This window comes from Neopsephotus bourkii, unplaced genomic scaffold (assembly GCF_033783945.1).
Source record: "Neopsephotus bourkii isolate Nb327-2 ecotype Australia unplaced genomic scaffold, CSIRO-AGI_Nbou_v1 NB_334, whole genome shotgun sequence".
NCBI lineage: Eukaryota > Metazoa > Chordata > Aves > Psittaciformes > Psittacidae > Neopsephotus > Neopsephotus bourkii.
Window position 1 is genome coordinate 103,698 of NW_026900840.1, and position 7,581 is coordinate 111,278.

At 45.7% G+C, this 7,581-nt stretch overlaps 1 protein-coding gene across 1 annotated transcript in view; it reads right to left on the bottom strand.

The window, feature by feature from the left end:
• RAI14 (retinoic acid induced 14) overlaps positions 1-7,258 on the bottom strand; it is an 87,712-nt gene extending 80,454 nt beyond the window's left edge. Inside the window, exon 1 of the mRNA XM_061348026.1 lies at positions 7,128-7,258. The gene's annotated coding sequence lies outside the window, so the exon portion shown is untranslated. The remainder of the gene's footprint in view (positions 1-7,127) is intronic.
• Positions 7,259-7,581: the final 323 nt, after the last annotated feature.

Genomic DNA, 7,581 nt, shown 5'->3' on the forward strand with positions numbered 1-7,581 from the left:
CGTGTGCATGGGGAACCGAAAACAAATCTTTCCTCACATGCAGATTGCCAAAGAATTGTCTGCTATAGGCTGTCTTTCCCCTTCCACCCCCTCAGCATTTTTGGCTCTCATGAACAAAAGATTTGTTATAGCTCCCATGGAAGATAAAGCGCTCAACTACAGGGCTATGGGAGAAATGACAACTTATAGGTGTATGTACAGAATGGCTGTGAAGCTGGACTCTCATCTATGAGGAACCTGTAATAGAGTCTAATTAACAAGCTTTGCAAGCTCTCCTAACATGCTACTTTTCCCCCTTTTGAGGAAGGAAGAAGGGAGGTGAGCTGTGTTTCTATTAGAAGCCCATTTATTTTCCCACAGGATACTTCATCTCTTGCGTAAGTGCATTTTAAACATTGAATGTGAAATTCAAGTCCTCAGCATAATTAAAAAAGCATGCACAAGCACACAAAAACAGCACTCCCAAGCTCAGTGTGTGTCACATCTGTATTTTTTCTATAAGAGATAGTTAAACATGAACATTAAGATTACAGCTTGTGCACCATAATGCCCATAATTCTTCAGCTGTAGAGATAAGAACCGATGAAGTGGTGAGGGCTACATTTTCTTGGCACTGTTTAAGGGAGGAAATCACCTCTCAAAGGGTATAATTATTGGAATTGATGCAAAAAGAGGTCAGCATCCTGATTCAGCGGGGCTTTATGACAAGTGTTCATTTGCCAGAGAGGGGATAAAGGAAACATCATTAATACACTCCTGTTTTACAAGATAGGAAATGACTACTAGAAATTCACTAGGGAGCACCAAGTCACTTCAAAACAGTACTTCCGCAATGAATCACAGGTATTAACAAGAAGCAATATCTAATAGTGGCATTTCTCTGCTTTCAGAACAAATGTGATAATAAATACTAAGCACTGTCATTCTGTAGCCACAGCAAGTTAGCAGTAAAGAACTCCAGCGATTCTCAACAGCTAATGCTGATCACATGCTTTTAACCATTAACTCCAAAATTAAGTATCTAGTTCTGTATCTCATCTTCCTTCAGCTTAAAATAATAGGTGGCTTTCAGCAATACAAGCCACAGAAAACATTGTTAGATTGGTGGTAAACCAACCTGTAGTTAAAACAATAGACCTTGAGGTGGTGGTAATCTTTGGCCTCAGTAATTTCACTGAAACTGTTTTAATACACAATGTAATCTTTAGGTGTACATGTAGGAAACAGGATAATCTTCCCCACTGATTTATAATGAGATAAACAATAAACTGTTTTTTATTACAGTGAACAACAATACTGACACATTTATTCCTTTCATTACCTTGCATTAAAGTCAGAGCAAGCAAGGCTTTCAAACAGAGTACGATCAACTCCTTGAATGGCCAAAGATCCAGCGATGCCACAATGAAACAACCTTAGTTTTACAATGTAAAACTACGGTTTACAGTATAACCGCACACTGTGTACACTGTTCATGGCCAGTGACAGTGATCCTTTACTGGTAAGTGCTAAATTAAATTAATCAAAAATCTTACATCTCTTTGAGAAGCCTCCATCTCAGTGCCTTCTTACAGCCAGGCACAATTCCTGCTGTCAACTAAGCTCCCTTCCCCTCCCCAAAATACTTCAAAAGATGTTTTTAACCTTGTGAGGTTACAGAAAGGTACTAGAGACTGCATGCAAGAGATGGCAAAATAAAAGGGGTGGCAAGAGGGGGGGAGGGAATAAAATGAAAACAAGAAAATAAAAAGGGTCTGGAAGAATACCATTGCCACCACACTCTTACATCTCCTTTATGCGAATACACCTACACTCACAGGGGAAAATAAGGGGTCTAAGAAGCATCTCCTCCCAAAACACAATACGATCATTTATTCTCTGGATGATCACTTTCTAAATCACAAGCTCTGCTCTGACCCAGAAGCACAAGCCTCTGTGGCAGCCAGTACTGCAGAGCAGGCAGAGGTATCCACATCACTAGTATCTCTTCTACTGCTCACCTTCAGAACTGAGCTTCTCAAACACTTCACATGCCTGAGCTCCCCTGATCTACAATACCAAAAACATGCCCAAACCTGAGCTTCGTCTCAGCACTGCCAAAGCCACAGGACCACCTGGAGGCATTAGCCATTGCCCAGCCTCTTCAGTTTCTTAAACATAAATGCAGCAAGCCCATGCTGTCCTAAAAAAGATCACCCAGCACTTCATCTCTGACTACCTTCTCATTTCCATCCAGCTGAGCACATTCTTCTCTATTTCTCAGACCAAAGAAGAAAAGCACAGATGAGCTGACCAAAAGCAATGGGAACATTTCCCCAGTCTTTATCAGCATAGCTCAGTTTTTCCGTCTTGAGTAACCCATCCTCCTATCATAGGAAAAGTCAAATGGAACATAACTTTTTTAAACTTAATGTCACCTATAAAGACAAGTAATTCTTGGCTTGGTTACTGTACTATTACTTACTAATAAAAACACTGAAAAATGCACTGAGAAGCCCAAGTGCTACACAACAGTGGGAGTGATTTATATACAGTTAATCCAACTCTAAACAGAATCAGACATTAGAGATAGCAAGGGCCTTGGGTAACTTAGTACAATCCCTCAATCTGTTCACAAATCACTGGCAAGGATGTGCTGAACTGTACAAATCTAAGCATTTTGAGCGCAAAAATTAGAGCTCCATGGATATTGCATCACCACCCTCCAGAGTACTTTGCATCAGCTCTCTACTCTTCTATTTCTACTTGACATTCAGAATTTGCAAATGTTAAACTCCATTTTTGGTGGATTCAGCTGAAGTAGGACCAGCCTCTGTGGATGGTACAGAGTCCATAAAACCCAAGCAAGACTGCAAGGTGGGGATATGTGCAGTTTCTTCAACAGTGTGTTCAGTTCTAGACAGCTAGAAGAAAGCTTGCATCAACAAGGCCTTCAACGCAGTAAATTACAGAAGAAGATAAAAGAAAAATCAAAATGTGACATTGCCCCGAATCGTTTACTTGGCATATTAGACAGCACTCCAGGCAAAATTATAGCTCAAGCACAGTCCAGGCAAATTTGTAATTCATTCATTGCATACAACTTTACTCTGTTCTTACTCCAGTTCTTTTGTCTGGAAGTGTCTGTCAACACATACCCAGCTTACTGAAGAGCAGAGAACAAAAGACAAGACTTGCTGCATGAACTGGGACATACTGCTGTCTTTCAGTTTTCCCATGTGAAAACAAAAAGGCCCCCCCTTGTGTGCAACTCAATTTTGAACCCATATTCTCTGGTCTGATCACACGTAAGATACACTGCAGTTCTGAAGACTTTCCAATGTTCAATCCTTAGTCCAGCAGGGATAGATTGGAGTTGAAGTATCCAGCTACAACTAGAAAGAGAGAAAAATAATGTGGAGTCGCACTTCTGAAGCTCCAGTTCTTTAACAGGAAACCCACATGGCTAACAACAGCTAGTACTTATACTTACTCCCTTCCTAATGTTCTGTGTCAACCATTCAACTAGATGCTCTTCAGAATCAGCAAACATGACAATCTGGGTGGATACAACATTATATCTATGAAGAGACATATCCATGACTTTCTGGATTAATGTTCTGAAATAGTTGAAGGCAGAACTAAGTCATCTATTAGGGCAGGAGTTAGGAAGATGGGAACATCAATGTAATTTACCTAGGACTCTTGGCAAGCCCCACTCTCATAAACTTGTATTTTTGAAAAGGTCTTGGAAAGATGTCCTGCTGAAAACTCCTGTAGTCTAGAAATACCTTCAGAGATGGTGCTGATAGCTCCCCTATTCAGCTTCCAAATTCTTGGGTAGGGAAAGTATTTTAGCTGATGAAATGCAGTGCCTTCTTAAACATTACCCAAAAATGGAAAAAGTTGGGTTTGTTTCCACACATCAAAAAAATGTAACAGGAATTCAGGTATTTTCTATCCTGGAAGATTATCAATGCTATAAATACTAGCAGAACATCAGTAAGATCAACACCTAGATCTTGAAGATAATCAAGTTTTTAACTGATTTTATTCAGGTTGTTGAAACTTATTTTCAATAGCAGCAGCTCTAGGCACCATACAAATACTGGAGAAGACTCAGTGTTTACAAGACTTCTCCCAGCCATCAAGACCTATGAATCTCTAGATCTCCCTCAGAGTTATGCTGATGCCTCAGGACCTTGTAAACAAAGTCTTCAGAAAGCACTCAAGTGTCAAAGTCCCCAGAGACATCTCAGGGTGTCCCAGTGCCTTTAGGAGTCCAGACATCTGCAGTAATCAACAATAGCTCCCTGTCTCTTAGCAGTTATGAGGAAAGTAGGGGAACATTCTCAGCTACTGAAGTTACAAAGCCATAGACAGACCAGTGTAGAAATTCTTTTTCTATTGTAATGACTGAACAAACTGGGCTTTCCACTTTACCCATCCCCTCCTGTAGATTTATGTGAGAAAACTCATGCATCCTTTTACAGTATTTTGAATAACAGCAATGGCTTCCAGGCACAAAAACAAAGGGAGACTATGGCAGCTTTAGAAAATATACGTGTGTTACTACAGCATTCAGCTAAAATGCAAGATCTTCCTGCAGAGGAAGGACTTGAGTCAAGAACTAACACTTCCAAGGCAAATGCACCATTAGGTTGGAGATTCTCTCCTCCAGAGGTGGTCTTAAGTTCAGCACACCAACTAACACCATTACCTTCAGGCACTACTGGCCATCCTATTCTGGATCTCCACACAATGGAAGGATGCTTTCTTTCACTGCTATGTACTCCTGCTCCAGCAGTCCTGGGCAAGTACCTGGACCAGTAGCTAGCCCTAAGTACCAGTGAGATCTTCAGTTGCTTCCACACTTCACCAGACTCACATTTGTCTCTGGCAGTTTAACAGCGATGAGTTCTAATTTTTTACCTAAATTACAGGTACTTGCACTGCTTCCTCTATACCCTAAGAGTGTATTATTAGATGACCCTCAAAATGTAAGGAGCAGCAAGGACAGACAACTCTGAAAACAAGCCCCAAGGTACCTCAAATGCAGAGCTACTGCTTGTGTGCGTTCATAGGCACCTAGACAGCAATTCCAAGGAACAAGGCTTCTCAGACATGCAGGAAGTATGCACGCAGCAGGAGAGACAGTTTCTCAAATCTATAACCTCAAAAGATGTTATGGACAGATATGTTCCCACATTTGGGATTGCCATTAAGCAAGCCACTAAAGGTTTAACTGGACTTGTTCTAGTTTTTTTTGTTTGCTCTGTAGTTACCTCCAGCATTATCCCTAGGCAAAAAGAACTAGCTCACGATCAGCTCTCAAGAGGAATGTGATTAGGGTATTATTGCAGTAGGATTTAGAAATTGTCAACATCTCGCAGAATAAGTTGGCTTTCATGTTTCTCAAGGAACTGCTTCTCCCCCCAAAGAGGCACAAACTGCTGGGGGGGGAGGGGGGGGAGAGAGCACGGTGAGAAAAGTAACATAGGGAACATACAAAAAGAGTGGGAAAAAAAAAAACATGAGATGAGGCAAGTGAGCAAGCCCTCTTGTGAAATGCTTACATAGCTTCATGAGATGAGCAGCCTCCCGCCTAGTCTCTTCTCCACCTGATGTTATCCATCTCTGCATTCGGAGGGGAGAGGGGAGGAGGTAGCATTTTATGCTTTGATAGCAGATGCACTCTTGGAAGAGGGAAGAGAATAGCACAGGGCCAGTATTTTTAGAGACTGTAAGGATGGATATCTGCTACTGCAGAGTGACTTCTTGGCACTGAGCTTGGCTTCAACTCAAGAGAGCCCTAAGCTCATATACAGCCTTGTTCTACTCAAATGCTTTTTCACTCTGGCTCATATGGCTGTTATGCAATTCTTCTATTAGTAAATAGAATCTCATTGATAGCTTTCCATGAGTGTCCTGAGACAAAAGCCAAGCAGGTCACTGACAGACATTCACTTAATTCATTTACTCCTAGTTAATCTAGGACATCAGAAAGCCTTTCCAAAATAATGTATGGGTATTTTTTTGATATTTGATTATTTTTTATTTTTTTTAGTAACACACACTAACCTGCTGCCCACTGGGACAAATGAAAGAAAAAAAAGAGGAAAACAGAAACTATACCTTCCACCAAAGCAGCACTAGATTTGTAAGTGGTTTACATCAGCTCTGTAATAAGCATGCTCACACTCACTATAGAAACAAACAGGAAAATTCGTTAAGATCCTGCAGTGCTGTTACAGCAATATTTAACGAGTCTTTTCACCAGGGAGAAACTTAAGAATGTCACAAGTGGTAGCAGCAGAAGGCTTGTGCTGCCAAGCGCCGTGCGAGAGAAAGCAAAGTCTTCAGCGTGTTCTGTTGGAAGTTAGAAGCTCAGGTTCCTTGTTAAACTGACGCGACAGCAGGCTATTCCATTACTTTAACAGCTACAGAAAATCTTAGTGTTTCAAGCCCCCGCTGCCAGGAAAAGGCGCAGACCCGCAGCCAGGCCGCCCCCCTCGGGCTCACACCAGAACCCCGGAGACAAACCGCCCCACCGCAGCATCGGGACAACCGGGAACACCTTTCTTACCGGAGCGAAGAGACCCGAGGATCTCCCCCGGGACGGGCACCGGCAGCGGGACTGACGCGGCGGCGCTAGAGCGCCGGGGCGCAGCCGGACCCGCGCTGTCACGGACGGGGCGAGCCCCCACTGACCCCGCGGCTCAGCCTGGGGCTGAAGGGACCCCCGGCGGCCAGCCGAAGGGCACCGAGGTGCTACTGCTCACAGCCGCAGGCAGCTGTCACCCCCGCGGGGAGGGAAAGCGACCCAGCAGAACAATAAACAAAGTGAATACAAACCAAGAGCCACGCACAGGCTGCGCTCCCCACGCCGGCGAGACAGGGCTCTGGGGAAGCGAAGGGAGAAGTTTCCTCCTGTTGCGCCCCACAGAGGGTGTCTCCCCTCAGACGCCGGCGGCTGCAGCCCCCCGCGGTCGGCGGCGGAGGCGGGGGCAGGTGGTCGCCGCACACAAAGCCCCTATTCACAGCGCCCGCCACCGTGTGTGTGTGCTTGCGTGCGTGCGTGCGTGTATGTATGTATGCACGCAACCTCTCTCCGCCACCACCGGTGCCTCACGCCGAGCCGCGCTCACCTCATGTGGGGAACCGCGTCCCGCTACCACCGTCCCCGCCGGCAGCCCAGCCCAGCCCAGCCCAGCAGAGCCGAAAGCCGGAACGGCGCCGCCGCGCGCCCCGGGACACTCGGCCGCTCCGCGCGGATAGGGCGGGATGGGGGGGGGGGGGGAGGCGTGACATCACTCCGCGGCCACGTGACCGCGGGGCTCCGGCCCCCCGCGGGGAAAGGGAAGGGAAGGAACGGAAGGGAAGGGAGGGACGGGCGGAGAGGGGGGATTTGTGCGCGAGGAGACCGGGTGGGTCACGTGTCGGCGGGCGTTGCGCGGGGATCCCGCGCCGAGGAGCGGGCTGCCGAGGGGAGGCGGCAGAAGGAGGGGTCGAGGTCGGGGGTATGCACAGTGCGGGGAGCGCACCCTGGCCCCGACAGGGCTGGGGTCTGCCGGGAGGTGGGTGCCAGGGCCCGTCCCTGGA